Raw genomic sequence first — 14,720 nt, forward strand, 5'->3', positions numbered from 1 at the left:
TAACAGAAATGAATTCTTGATTATTTAATCATACATAGAAATGACTTATGAGATATTGTGTCACAGATTTAGAAATCTAGTCTAATGAAAATACTGGCTCCAAATATCATCATTATGTCAGTGATTCTCAAATCCATTATTTCCAACCCAAACCTCTCAATTCTAGCTTCATGGTCCAAGTGCATATTTCTTTACATTTGCTTGTCTCACAGAGGTCTCAGAGTTACTGCGTTTATAACAACTTGAGTATTTCCCGCTGCAAATCTTCCTCATCTCAATTAACAAGGCACTGCTCTCTACCCTGTTGCTTAAGTTGGAAACCCAGGAGTTAACTCAGTTCCTTTCTTTTCATCACTTCATCCAATTCGTTATCAAGTCTTATTGAGTCAGTGTCCAAAATCTGAGTCAACCAGTTCTGTCTTCACTGCCACTAGCCTGGTACGGGTGATTGTCATCTCTTCTTGGATATTGCAGCTTGCGTTTTTCCTTCATAACACTTACCACAATTTGTTTGATTTATTGGTTGGTTTTTTACTTGTGATTTAATAATCTCACTTTGCTACCAGAATGTAGTGAAAGATATGTATTATAGTGCTTGAGGTAGGTAAAAAATCTAATTCACTCTGAAATCCCCGGTACTTAGCAGAGTGCCAGGTTCATTATGGGCACTTAAATATTTGGTGAATATTTATTGTATTTATGGATGAAAATCCAATAGTATCCAAAATTTTAACACAATTTTTACAGTGAGATAGTTGAAATTAGAGCCTTTATTTAATCATATATGGTAAAAATGACTGAACCTTATATAATTGAAATCAATAATATTACAATATGTCTGAAAGAATGTATAAGAATTGAAATGGTTCTCTTGGAATCCAGAAAAATAAATCTGCCAGGATTTGGCCATGTTTTTCCATCTAGCAAAGTTCAGGATAGAGAAATTATAAGTGCAAAGAACATTGTTAAGCTAGTCAATGTACTTTTCTAAAGTACACTTGTTCTGGAGCATAGATAACTTCTTAGGGTTTACCTGGCACCTGAATGAAATGTACCTTAAAACCATCCACTTCTTTTTTTCTGATCATTGAATGCACAGTGTTTTGAGTACCAACTTAGAGATTCCCTAAAACATTTATACGGGGAAGGGAATGCTCTGGGCAGCAAACACAAATATTTTAGTCCCTGAAAAAATATATTCCATGCTAGAATGTAACTCTGTGGAGGCAGGAAATTGTTCATCACAGCTGTGTCCTCAAAACCTACAATAGTGTTTAACAAAGTTTTTCCTCACCCTCCATATTCATCTGACCTCTAGCCAGTTACTGACTATCACTTCAAGCATCTCGACAACTTTTTGCAGGTAAGATGCTTTCCAAGTGTTTGTTGAATCCCGAAGCATGGATTTTTTACACTACAGAAGTAAACAAACTTATTTCTCGTTGGATAAAATGTGTTGATTATAATGGTTCCTATTTTGTTTAATAAAGATGTGTTTGAGCCTAGTTATAATGATTTAAAATTCATGGTCTGAAACACATTTTTGCCAATGAGAAATAAGTTTGTCTACTCCTGTAGCATAAAAATCCATGCTTTGGGATTTGACAAACTCTTGGAAAGCATTTTCCCTGCAAAAAGTTGTTGAGATGCTTGAAGAGGTAGTAGTTGGTTGGCTAGAGGTCAGGTGAATATGGTGGATGAGGCAAAACTTTGTAGCGCAATTTGTTCAACTTTTGAAGCATTGGTTGTGCAATGTGCGGTTGGGTGTTGTCATGGAGAAGAATTGGGCCCATTCTGTTGATCAAGGCCACCTGCAGGCCTTGCAGTTTTTGGTGCATCTCTTCGATTTGTTAAGCATACTTCTGATGTAATGGTTTTGCCAGGATTCAGAAAGCTGTAGTGGATCAGACGGGCAGCAGACCACCAAACAGTGACCATTACCTTTTTTTGGTATTAGTTTGGCTTTGGGAAGTGCTTTGGAGCTGCTTCTCTGCCCAGGCACTGAGCTGGTCATTGCCAGTTGTATAAAATCCACTTCTCATCATCTGTTACAGTCCAATCAAGAAATGATTTGTTGTTGCATAAAATAAGGGGAAATGACACTTCAAAATGATGATTTTTTTGATTTTTGGTCAGCTCACTGAGGCTCACATTTAGGGAGCTTTTTCACCTTTCCAATTTGCTTCAAAAGCTGCATGACATTAAAATGGTTGATGTTGAGTTCTTCGTCAACTTCTCATGTAGTTGTCAGGATTAGCTTCAATGATGGCTCTCAGTTGTCATTGTCAACTTCTGATGGCTGGCCACTACACTCCTCATCTTCAAGGCTCTCATCTCCTTTGCAAAACTTCTTGAACCACCGTTGCACTGTACATTCATTAGCACTTCCCTGGCCAAATGTGTTGTTGATATTGCAAGTTGTCTCTGCTGCTTTATGACCCATTTTGAACTGAAATAAGAAAATCAGTTGAATTAGCTTTTTGTCTAACATCATTTCCTTAGTCTAAAATAAATATAAAATAAACAGCAAATAATTTATTAGCAAAAAAACATAAAGCAAGATATGTGCATTAAAATGATATATAACATATCCACATTTATTTAAGAATGTATTCCAGTATCAAACAGCACAGTTCAACAATGCAAATACCGAAATTACTTTTGCACCAACCTAATAACCTGCAGAAAGTGAAAATGTTAGTTGCTCAGTTGTGTCCAACTCTTTGGGAACCCAAGGACTGTAGTCTGACAGGCTCCTCTGTCCATGGGATTCTCCAAACAAGGACACTGGAGTGGGTTGCCATTCCCTTCTCCAGGGATCTTCTCGACCCAGGAGTCAAACCCCAGTGTCCTGCATTGCAGGCAGGTTCTTTACCGTCTGACCCACCAGGGAAGCTTTCAGAGTTTCCTTAAAAAAACAAAAAAAACTAATCATGCTCCTCCCCTTCCTAGAAACCTGTAAATTCTCTGTTACCTTCAGTATAATATTTGTTCACAGTCTCCCTCTTCAGCTCCCCTCATCTCTCTACTCACTATCCTTCTTACTATTCCTCATCATGAATTGTGAGAGTTGGATCATAAAGAAGGCTGAGTGTTGGAAGAATTGAGGCTTTCAAACTGTGGTGTTGGAGGAGATTCTTGAGCCCCTTGGACAACAAAGAGGTCAAACCTGTCAATCCTAAAGAAGATCAACTCCGAATATTCAGTGGAAGAACTGATGCTGAAGTTTCAATACTTTGGCCACCTGATGCAAAGAGCCGACTCATTGGAAAAGACCCTGATGCTGGGAAAGATTGAGGGCAAGAGGAGGAGGGAGTGACAGAAGATGAAATGGTTGGATGGCATCACCAACTCAACAAACATGGGTTTGAGCAAACTCAGGGAGATAGTGAAGGACAGGGAAGTCTGGCATGCTGCAATCCATGGGGTTGCAAAGAGTGGGACATGGCTTAGCAACTGAACAACAATAGCAATCATGTATTTTAAGGTGCAGCTACACTAAATCCCTTAATGTTCCTTGAACATGCTGTTCTCCTGACTAGGAATGTTCATCCCTTCTCTTCCCATCTGATTAACTCCTCCTGCCATCCTTTAAAATTCAACTTGTTTAGTTGCCCAGTCATGTCTGACTCTCTTGCAACCCCATGGATTAGGATTTCCCAGGCAAGAATACTGGGGTAGGTTGCCATTTCCTTTCTACAGGGGACCTTCCTGAACTAGGGATCGAATCCACAACTCATGCATTGCAGGCAATTCCTTACCACTGAGCCACTGGGGAAGTGAAGATTCAGCTTAGATGTTGTGTTTTAAAGGAAACCTATCATTTCCTCAAGCTTCCCCAGTAGTTCAATGGTAAAGAAACCACTTGAAATGCAGGAAACAAAGGTTTGATCCCTGGGCTGGAAAGATCCCCTGGAGGAGGAAATGGCAACCCACTCCAGTATTCTTCCTGGGAAAATCCCATGGACAGAGGAGCCTGGCAGGCTACAGTCTGTGGAGTCAGAGTCGGACTCAGACAATATTATAACTAAGCACAAACAAACAGGCTACAGTCTGTGGAGTCAGAATTGGACTCGGACAATATTATAACTAAGCACAAACAAACAGGCTACAGTCTGTGGAGTCAGAATTGGACTCGGACAATATTATAACTAAGCACAAACAAACACACATGATTTCCTTGGAGTGGAGGGAGCAGGGAAGTTCTCTCGTTACTCTATTACAACCCTTATAAAATCATATTGAGTCTGTCTTTGAGATCCTAGAGGGCAGGATCTGTGTTTTATTCATCTTTCTTTGCTTTTGTGATGCTAGCACATGTTTGTGAATGCAAGAACCCCAATGGGATGATAGGTATGAGCACTCATAACTAACTTACAAGAACTCAAGTGGGATGATCGGTATGAGCACTCATAACTAATTTACAAAGTCTTAGTCTTGAATGTTGCTTTCTTCCCAAGAGAGAATAGGAAACTTCCCAGCTGTATTCTGTTTGAAATAATTGGGTATGAACATAGTCTGGAAAGAAATATGCTTCTCATACTCCCTTTGTGAATCATTATAAAAGTAGGTGATAACAGTCTTTTTGGTACATCAGCAGGCCCTTAGAAAGGACTGATTTCGTGTACCATGTACTTAGTCAGCACCTTGGATTATCACGTCTCATTTCTCCCTTGCTCTTGAGAGACTTTGTAATCCCAACACCTGGCACAGTATTTAGCCCTATTGTGCAGCACAATAAATGTTTGTTGAAAGAATGCATAAATTAAAAAATGAAATAATAATATAAAATATCTCTCAAATAATTTAAACCCTCTGTTTTAAAATGTTTGAGGTGCTCTTCAAAGCCTTTTCTAATCCCCCCAACCTATTATAATTTTACCCTTCTCTATTTTCATGATAATACTCATCATATAGACTATGGACTTCCCAAGTGGCACCATGGTAAAGAATCTGCCTGCCAGTGGAGGAGATAGAGGAGACGTGGGTTCAATCCCTGGGTTGGAAAGGTCCCGTGGAGAGAGGAAATGGCAGCCTACTCCAGTATTCTTGCCTTGAAAATTCCATCGACAGAAGGAGCTGGCAGGTTACAGTTCATGGGGTCACAAAAGAGGCAGACATGACAGAGAGACTGAGCACACACATGTAGACTATGCTGTTTGCACTGCTGTTTATTTTTAACTGCATATAAATAATTTTATAATCTTTCCAGCTAGATTATAAAATCCTTGAGGGCAGTGACTGTACTGTTGCTTCCTACAGTGTTTTAAATCTAGTAGGATGTTAATGCTGTAAATTGGGTTGTAATATGACTCAGGGTTACTTAGTGTGTTGGCATCTCTACAGAAGACTTCAAAACTCTTATGAAAACCACAGTGATTTACCACCTTGCACCCACTGGAATAGCTATTGGGGAAAAAAAAAGGAAAATGATGAGTGTTAACAAGAATGTGGAGAAATTGGAACCCTTGTGTACTTTCGGTTAAAGTGTAAAATGGTGTAGCCACTATGTATAGCTGTTCCCCAAAACAATATGGTGGTTCCTCAAGAAATTGAAAATAGTATTATCATATGGTACAGCAATGCAATTGTGGGTATATATCCAAAATAATTGAAATCAGAGTCACAAAGAGATATTTGTATTCCAATGTGTGCTGTGCTGTGCTCAATTGCTTCAGTTGTGTCCAACTCTTTGTGACCTATGAACTGTAGCCTGCCAAGCTCCTCTGTTCATAGGATTCTCAAGGCAAGAATACTAGAGTGGGTTGCCATGCCCTCCTCCAGGGAATCGTCCGGACCCAGGAATCAATAGCAGCATTATTCACAATAGCCAAAGAGCCAGGCAACCTAGATGTCCGTTCATGAATAAATAAACAAAATGTGGTATATACATGTAATGGAATATTATTCAGCCTTAAAAAGAAGGAAATTCTGACATGCTGTACTATGGATGAACCTTGAGGACATTATATAAGTGAAATAAGCCAGTCACAAAAAGATAAAAATTTATATGTAGCACCTAGCATAGTCAAATTCATAGAAAGTAGAATGGTGGTTGCCAGAGTCTGGGGAATGAGGGAGAATGGGAATTGTTTAGTGGGTATAGAGTTTCAGTTTTGCAGGATGAAAAGAGTTCTGGAGATTAGTTGCACAAAGAGGTGAATGTACTTAATTGTACACAAAAGATATTAAGATGGTAAATTTTATGTGTATTTAACTAGAACTTCTTTTTTAAAAAGAGCCCTGAGTAGGGAGTCAAAAGTCCAAGGTTGGAGTTCCTGATTGTTCTTTGATGACTAATGAACCTTGAGCAAGTTGCTTTTTCACTCATGCCTTGATTTTTTCATCTTTAAACAGGATGATAAAGCCTTCCAAGCTTCTGGGTTTATGTAAGAATCAAATAGAAAAAAAACTATAACTCTTAAAATAATTTTTTGAGTAGTAGTTCCAGTGTTCCAAAGTGCCTGATCTCCTTTAATATTCATTACAAATTTTATGTCTTACTTCATAACAAAATATTCTTAAAGAGGTCTCAGTAATAACCTATTGCCACTTCAAAGAATATGTATGCTGGGCTCTTTGAACTTGGGCTGCTTACCTTATAATTTGGTCCTAGGAAAAAAGCAAATAAAAAGCTTTTACAAGGACTATTGATGACTTCAGATCCTAATTACTAATGTGGTTTAGCACTGTGTGTTAGTCACTCAGTCATGTCCAACTCTTTGCAACCCCATGGACTGTAGCCCGCCAGGCTCCTCTGTCCATGGAATTCTCCAGGCAAGAATACTGGAGTGGGTTGCCATTTCCTTCTCCAGAGGATCTTCCCGACCCAGGGATTGAACCCACATCTCTTACGTCTCCTGCATTGGCAGGCAAGTTCGTTACCACTAGTGCCACCTGGGAGCCCATGTTACATGCATTATCTCGTTTAATCCTCATTACAGTGTTGTCAGATTCATAATATCATACTCATTTTATAAATAGGGAAAACAAAGCTGAGAGGTTAAGTTACTTACCCAAGATCACACAATGAATGACAGAGATGCAATCAAATCTAGGTCTGTATTGACTCTGAAGCCCATACTCTTTCTACTCTGTTACACTGCCTCTCTCTCAAAATATATTTGACTATGCCAAGTTAATGATAAATGTTACATATTTGATGTATATTCATACATTTATATCAGTTATCTTACCTTAGTCATTGCAAGTAAGATAGGCTGTGATAGGGACGATTATCACCAGTTTATAGATGATGAAACATTTGTAACTTAACCAACATCAACATCAACGTCAACCAATCAATAAATAATAATACCAGGACTTGAGAAGAGATACTACAGTTCTCAGACCCATATTTTTTTCATATCACCTTCATGAGAACAGAATTTTATCTCTGAGTTTTCTGGTTCTGACATTTTTTTATGGGAGCAAAAGAGTGAGCATCTTGTCAGTCCTGCAATTCTCAATGTACAAGAACAGATTAAACATGTCTTCATCCCTTTTCTCTCCCCCATTCACTAAAATGATGAGTTAATATTTTTAATGTTATCAGTCCACAAAGAAAGGGAATAAGAAAGATGACAGCAGATGAGGGATATCAACAGCACTTTGGAAGTTGGAAGGTTGAGCTGAGGAAACAGAATTCCAAATATTTGGGAGGGGTATACTAACAAGAGGCAAGCAGGTTCTCATTGCAGAACACTGAGACACCAGGAATGAAAGGTACTGTAGCATCAGAGACATGCAGTGGTCTAAAAGTGGAGGATTGGCCGAAAGTCTATTTAAGAAGTTGGACTACGAGGCCCCTTCTTCATCCTGCTCAGTTAGGCAATCACTCCTCTATCTCCCTGGTTTATTCTGTGAAAAACTGAGTTTGAAAATCTCCAGACTGGGATAGAGGTTAAAGATCACAGCTGAGGAGGCTCGGGCAGGAGGAATTCCACACTGAAAACAGAGATCAGAGGGATACCTACATGCTGAATGATGAAACTTGCCCAGCCCTCTTGCTCTATTTCACTCCAAGGATGCTGACACCAAGGCTTATATTCTCCAGGCAGGATAGCTGAGAATTAGTTTTGAGAGAAACCTGAAATTGAATAATCCCAGAAGAAGTATCTATGAAGAATGATACTTGAGGGTCTCCCAACAAAACATGTATCCCTACTTTATTAACCTGCAATGAAACCCATCAACTGACAGACTCTTCCAGTTAACATAGACCTTCCCAATACCTTTGTAATGACACACTTTTAAATATGAAAGGACAGCAAAGGATCACCAGATAGCTGAGATAAACCTTCACCAAGAAAGAACAGGAAGTCAAAATGGAAAACAGGCAATATGGAAAGCAGAAGGATATTTTTTGAAAACAATAAGCATCTTCTGCCTCTGATAGTGTAAAATAGCGCATCTATCAAGCAAAGACAGGATGCTCCTCCCCAAAAAAGGAGCAGAGAATAATAGCTCTGGGAAAGGTTTTTTGGGGGGGAAAGTTTTTAAGTAGCAAAAATAATTAATAGTATTAATATATAAAATTGAGGAAATCTTTCAGAAAAATAGAACAAAAAGAAATTAAAACAATTGGAGAATGAATCCATAAAGTCCAACACTAGGCTAACTGGAGTTTTAGGAATGGAGAAGAAATGAAGGGATGGAAATTATCAAAGAAATTACAAGATCTCTGATAACTGAAGGATGTGAGTTTCCAGATTGACAGAGACTGCTGAGTGCCCAGCATAATGAAGGGAAAAAAATCAAAAGTACTATGTCACATTGTCATGAAATTTCTAAACACAAGGGTTAAAGAGAAGATCCAAAAATCTTGTTGACAGGAGATGAAGAGGGAGTGGGGAAAGGGGAATGGATTATTCATAATAGAAGAGCAGGTAATGAGAATAGCATATTTTTTAATACTGACAGTAGTAGTTAGAAAACAAACAGCGCTTTCAAAATTCTGAGAGAAAATTATTTTCAACCTAAAATTACACTAAATCATGTTATTAATCAAATGTGAGGGACAATTAAAGATACTTTTCTTGCATGCAATAAAAAATTTATTAACCCCCACTGTTCCTGGGGCACTACTGGAAGATGTGCTCTACTGAAACAATGACAAAGATAACAGGTTTTAGGAAAGAGGGGATCACCCTAGGAAAGACAAAAGGAAATTCTAAGATGACAATTGTATAGAGCAGACCTAGTGAGGGATAGTCCAGACTGAAGGAAGGAGTGCTCCACGGGAGTTTTTCCATGGTTGAGTTCAAAATAATTCATTTTTACTTTTCTGTTGGAAGGTCTGAGACAGTGATAATGATGCAGAAATTTTGTCAAACAGAAAACGAAGGCGACTATTAATTGTAAGACAAAAAGTTGCATAAGAAAGGAAATGTAATCATAATCCAGTTAATTGATCCAGAAGGAAAACACACAAGAGTCATAATAAGGTTAACATAAAACACTGATTTAATTTAAAATATTGTGATATAACAATATTGAGAGGCTGAAGGGAGGAAAAATGTAGTGTTGGATCTTTAAGATCTTTATCTTTTCTATTAGGTACTGTTAAAAATTTACAAATCAAGAAGTAGCAGTAAAAATATTTAATTTGGGAAAATGTTGGTAAACGTGAAAAAAAAAGGCCAGCAAATAAGTTTGGGAGGGTATCTCAAGCTTTGGTGAGGCCACCACTTTTTTAAGACTGTATGTGTGTTAAAATATACTCTGTTGTGCTTTGTTATGAACCTTGTAGTTCCACAAGACTTTTTTTTTTAACCAAAGACTTAAAATATTTGCATGTATTACCTTGATAAACATCAAAAATATCAAAGGTAGAGAAGGAAAGAGAGAAAATCTTTAGTGTCTATCCAGACCTATGATATGAAATGACATTATGAATTTTCTTTATAGAGAAGTCCTGGAAGAATACTAGAAAGTAATCACCCCAGATATTTGAGAAGAATAAAACCCTAATTATTTAGACCAGTTTTAAAAAGTGTCACACCTTTAGTTTGTGGTGTCGCAGGTGCTGCTGCTGCTGCTGCTAAGTCACCAGTTGTGTCCGACTCTGTGCAACCCTATAGACAGCAACCCACCAGGCTCCGCCATCCCTGGGATTCTCCAGGCAAGAACACTGGAGTGGGTTGCCATTTCCTTCTCCAATGCATGAAAGTGAAAAGTGAAAGGGAAGTCACTCAGTCATGTCCAACTCTTCGAGACCCCATGGACTGCAGCCTACCAGGCTCCTCTGTCCGTGGGATTTTCCAGGCAAAAGTACTGGAGTGGGGTACCATTGCCTTCTCCGTCACAAGTGCTTCCTTCTCCCAAAATGAGAAAAATTAAGTGGAATGCTGGAGCATTACTATCCTCTGAGTTCTAATCAGTCTTACTGGCTTTTTTTTTTAAATTGTGAAAATGAATGTCATATAACGTTTCAAAAAGATGTATGCTCAAGATTAATGCTGTGAGACTGTCTCATGTGTGGAATTAGGAGACCTAGGTTTAAATCCCCTTTCTATGATTTGCTGGCTCTGTGACCCTAGGAATATCTTGTTTCTAGCCCTCCCATTTCTTCTGTTTACTCCAAAAGCTAAATTGCAATGGAAAATGTTCAAGAAGAATCACTTCATGCTAAATCCCTCTAATAGTAAGTATGCCCCTGTGTATTTATTAAGGATTATTCAGTCTCCTCTATTAAATTATAAGAACTTTAAAAGTACCAATTATATTTTTGCTTCTGAAATTTCCCACATTCTATTGTTGTTATTCTCTCCCTCTAATAGGCACCAAATCAGTGTTGTCAGAAATTTATTGACTGGTGTTGTGAGGAGAATGTTTGTCATTAAATGTTCGTCCTGTAATTCCCTGTTTAGAAAAGACAAAAAGTCCCATATGTTTCAGGAAAATTCTATCTTCATTGTTAAATTTAGGCTTAAGTTGGACCTAAACAATAAAGTAAAAACAGAACAGTCTGTCTTCTTTCTTCTTCCAAAGAAAGAGTTCCTTAATGATATATATATGTATTTTGTTGTTGTTTTTTAAATTTTTGACCATGCTGCACATCATGTGGGATGGCATGTAGGATCTTAGTTCCCTGACCAGGGATCAAACCCGTGCCTCCTGCATTGAAAGCATGGAGTCTTAACCACTGGACCACCAGGAATTCCCATAATGGTTTGTATTTTTATAAAAAGGAAAGATTTTTAACTTTCTGGACACACTGGAGTACCCCCAAAGATTTGGCAAACTTAACTGCTGTTCTTACTCATATCCATGTTCTTATGAGTATTAACAAAAGAATTTTTGACTCATCTAGACAAATAAAATTGTAACATAGAAAGATGAAGCCTAGTGAGAGAGATATAAAAAGATTTTTTATGATCTTGAAAAGTACAGTGAGACTCAATCATTCAATAATACCTAGAATATTAGAACTTTAGCTCACCTTTGGTAAATTAAAATACACTTTAGGAAAATAAAAATTAAAATGCCCACTAGATAATGGATCTTGAATTTATGAAAGTAACCATTTGTCTGTTTTCAGTTCAGTCGCTCAGTCGTGTCTGACTCTTTGCGACCCCATGGATCACAGCATGTCAGGCCTCCCTGTCCCTCACCAACTCCCGGAGTTCACCCAAACTCGTGTCCATAGAGTCGGTGATGCCATCCAGCCATCTCATCCTCTGTCGTCCCCTTCTCCTCCTGCCCCCAGTCCCTCCCAGCATCAGGGTCTTTTCCAATGAGTCAACTCTTTGCATGAGGTGGCCAAACTATTGGAGTTTCAGCCTCAGCAGCAGTCCTTCCAAAGAACACCCTGGACTGATCTCCTTTAGGATGGACTGGTTGGATCTCCTTGCAGTCCAAGGGACTCTCAAGAGTCTTCTCCAACACCACAGTTCAAAAGCATCAATTCTTCGGCACTCAGCTTCCTTCACAGTCCAACTCTCACATCCATACATGACCACTGGAAAAACCACAGCCTTGACTAGATGGACCTTTGTTGGCAAAGTAATATCTCTGCTTTTGAATATGCTATCTAGGTTGGTCATAACTTTCCTTCCAAGGAGTAAGTGTCCTTTAATTTCATGGCTGCAATCACCATCTGCAGTGATTTTGGAGCCCAGAAAAATAGTCTGCCACTGTTTCCACTATTTCCCCATCTGTTTGCCATGAAGTGATGGGACCAGATGCCATGATCTTCATTTTCTGAATGTTGAGCTTTAAGCCAACTTTTTCACTCTCCTCTTTCACTTTCATCAAGAGCCTTTTTAGCTCTTCATTTTCTGCCATAAGAGTGGTGTCATCTGCATATCTGAGGTTATTGATATTTCTCCCGGCAATCTTGATTCCAGCTTGTGCTTCTTCCAGCCCAGCGTTTCTCATGATGTACTCTGCATAGAAGTTAAATAAGCAGGGTGACAATATACAGCCTTGACGTACTCCTTTTCCTATTTGGAACCAGTCTGTTGGCCCATGGCCAGTTCTGCCTGTTGCTTCCTGACCTGCATATAGGTTTCTCAAGAGGCAGGTCAGGTGGTCTGGTATTCCCATCTCTTGAAGAATTTTCCACAGTTTATTGTGATCCACACAGTCAGAGGCTTTGGCATAGTCAATAAAGCAGAAATATATGTTTTTCCAGAACTCCCTTGCTTTTTCGATGATCCGGTGGATGTTGGCAATTTGATCTCTGGTTCCTCTGCCTTTTCTAAAACCAGCTTGAATATCTGGAAGTTCACGTACTGCTGAAGCCTGGCTTGGAGAATTTTGAGCATAATTTTTCAATTAAAGCTATATTATTATAGCTAACTGGCTTCCTAGGTGTCTCAGTGGTAAAGAATCCACCTGCCAATGCAGGAGCCACAGGAAACATGGGTTTGACCCCTGGAGGATCAAAGGGGATCCTTCCCTGGAGGAAGAGATGGCAACCCACTTCAGTACTCTTGCCTAGAAAATCCCATGGACAGAGGAGCCTGGTGGACTACAGTCCATGGGGGTCACAAAGTCATACACGACTGAGCATCTAAGGATGCACACATATTATAGCTAATATATATTGACTGCTTCCTTTTGAACACTTCTAAGCTCCTTAGTATATTATTTTCCTAATCTTGTGAAATAGGTACTTAGCCCCATTTTACAAGTGAGATAATGAGCTCAAAGAGATTAAGTAACTAAATATCACTTCCAGGTATGAGCTGATCAGTTCCCAGATATTATACCTCCTTTAAATATGACAACTCCCCCTCCCTTTTGATAGTAGTTGTATCATAGTGCTATTTCAGCCTTTGAAGATTTTTTTCCAGTCTGGTTCCGGTAATTCATCATTTTAGTAGCATCTCCTGTCTTCATGTTATACATTAATTTTGTAGGCATAGATTATATGCCTTTCTCTAGTTTGTTGATAAAAATGTTGAAGGAGAAAAGCCAAGTGTGGTTCATTACTATAGACCTTTGTTTAAGTTCACACAATCCTTCCATCAACAACTATTCAGGCAACTGCAAATTCAACTAATTTTAATCCTTAAGTAGCAATTATTTCTCCTTTGTATCACCACTGTTACTATGAGATAATCTGTCAAATATGAACCTGAAATAAGGATGCATCATATCTATAGGAGGATGTACTTCATCTAATTGTTTGCCACCCATATCAAGAAATGTAACTCATTTGGTCTGACTTGTTTTAGTTAACTCATGCTCATTACTCTAGTTTACCTTTCTCCAAGTGTTCATAAATTATCTGTTTAGTTTTAGAATGCGGCAGAGAATTAAAGTCACTAACTGGGCTATAATTTCTGGGAATCACTTTTCCCTACATGTAAAGTTTGGGCTGCCTTTAGTTATCTCTAGACTCCTTACTGTCCTTGATTTCCTGGTGATTACTGGCAGTACATTTTTAAGAACTATAAAATGAAATTCTAAACTGAAAAATCATAGTTTATAAAACTGTAAAACTTTAAAAGTTGGATTCCTTTGAAATTATTCAAAGCTGTCTTTATAGCTTCCTTCCTAAATTGTACTCCAATTCCCTTTCGATGGTGTTAAACTCATTCCAGTATAAGATTGTTCTTGGTGGAGCCATCTGACCTGGTGGCTTTTATTGCCCTCCCACATGTAGAATCACTTCTTAGACTCTTATTTTTAGCTTCCTTTAAGTATTTATCTAGTTCTTGATTTCCCAACATAGTGTTACTTCTCTTCTATTAGATAACTCTTCCCCCACCTCCCAACCCCAGGCTGTACTGCATGGCATGTGGGATCTTAGTTCCACTTCCCTGCAGTGGAACCTCGAAACCACGAGAATTCCCTAGAAAAGTCTTTTAAATGAACAAACAACAAAAAAAATACCTTTAATAGTCTTTTTCTTTTTAAGAAATCTTTTTCTTCCTCAAGGTCTCTTCCACTCAATAACCTCAATATGAATAGTCTCTTTTTCTGCTGACCCTTAGTAGTACTTTACTTATTCCTGCTTTCTTTATGTTATTTGTCATGTTCTCTGTAGCAATACAGTTGTCTGTGTTCATTTCCTGTTTACTAGAATCTAAACCTCTTGGGACAAGATCCAGATTTTACACAGCTTTGTATTCCAGTTAGTTTAATGCCTTGCACATAATAAATGCTCAGTGATTGTTGCTGAATGAATGAACAGGCAAAAGAATAAATTGAGTCCTATTTAGTCTGTGTTGTTGTTCAGTTGCTAAGTTGTATCCAGCTGTTTGCAA

Source organism: Bos javanicus, chromosome 13 (assembly GCF_032452875.1).
Source record: "Bos javanicus breed banteng chromosome 13, ARS-OSU_banteng_1.0, whole genome shotgun sequence".
NCBI lineage: Eukaryota > Metazoa > Chordata > Mammalia > Artiodactyla > Bovidae > Bos > Bos javanicus.